The sequence below is a fragment of the Pteropus vampyrus genome, unplaced genomic scaffold (assembly GCF_000151845.1).
Source record: "Pteropus vampyrus isolate Shadow unplaced genomic scaffold, Pvam_2.0 Scaffold66, whole genome shotgun sequence".
NCBI classification, from domain to species: domain Eukaryota; kingdom Metazoa; phylum Chordata; class Mammalia; order Chiroptera; family Pteropodidae; genus Pteropus; species Pteropus vampyrus.
Window position 1 is genome coordinate 7,148,233 of NW_011888847.1, and position 1,474 is coordinate 7,149,706.

A 1,474-nucleotide genomic window follows, 5' to 3' on the forward strand; every position below is an offset into this window, starting at 1 on the left:
GGTCACTTACCGTTCGGATTTTTGCGGATATGACTCCCTCGATGTTGCCAGCACCTTTGGAATGGGCCACAGCTTCCAGTGGATTCTGTCTGATACTTTGTATTTTAGGGTGGGGTAGGTAGGATTTACCCTTTTCTTTGCTTGCTCCTCCAAAGCTACCATAAACTCCTGTGCGGCTAGTTCTTCCTTAGATATAGGAAGAGCTGCTTGTAAACGACATTATTATTTTTGGCAGCTGAAGTCATTTTTGCAGTGTTTCTCAGCAGATCGGAGGTTGATTACATCCTGTTCAAAGATTCTTGGGTTGCTTTCACAAACATGGGGTCTTGCGCAAGTTGAAATTGCTGAAACCAGCTGTAAACACTGGAATTTTCTCAGTACCTTTAACATTTTCTTGCTTTCTTTTTTGTTAATGACTGAAAATTTGGGGACTTGAGGAGAAGTTTTTCCAAAGATATTTGTTGTTTTGTCATTAGGAATGTTTGAGGAATAGTAGATTGTGTAAAATAACAGAAGTCGTATGTCTCAGGGGTCCAAAGAAAACATGTGAATATGAAGACTAGAATAATACCGATATTGACATGCCTCCAGTCTATTTTCTAGAATACTGGTTAACCTAGCCAAATCATATCAATTACACTTTGAAATGCTATTCCAGTTAATTGCCAAGTTGGAATAATTAGATTATTACAGCAGTTCTTTTAAAATCACTAGCAAAATCTGAGAACCCCTGCAATTACAAAGATCAAGAGAAAAATATTACAGGTCATGTCTATAAAATATATGTATATTTGTAAGATTGAATTAAAATAGAATTTTTACACAAGATAATAGAATTTAAATTCAAGATTTCTCTTGTTGAGAATAAGGTGTCTATATTTCAAGTAAGGTTTGAACTAAATATTCATTTAACTAAAAAGTTTTCAATCTTATGATAGAACATGAGAGGAAAAAAAGAAAAATTGTGATTTTTCCTTCTCTAATGACAAAAGATGACATGGAAAATGATTAATAAACAAGTATAAGAGTAATAATAATAAAAGAGTTTGTAATACTGACCAAGAAGATGTTCATTGAATAAATTAAATAACTGGGAAAGGCAATTCACTTAAGGGATATAGATAAAATGGCTTTAATTATGTGGTGGTTCCTTCAAGTTGTGAATGTTCCGTAACACCAAAAAAAAGTGGCAGAAAAAAGAAAACATGGTTCTATTTCCATAATAATACATTATCTTTATTAAAATAATAACACTAAAATATGGATGTTTTCATTGAATCATTCCTTTTCTGTCTAGTCTATTTACATTGACAGCACATTATATTAATAACACATCACACTTACTCTTTCTACATTTCTAAAATAGGCTGTTTTACTTCACTTAACAATACTAATATTCTGTATTAGAAAAAAAAGGGAATAAACTATGCCTTTTTTTTTTAAACTAACAGAGACCAGCTGTCATAACTTTAGC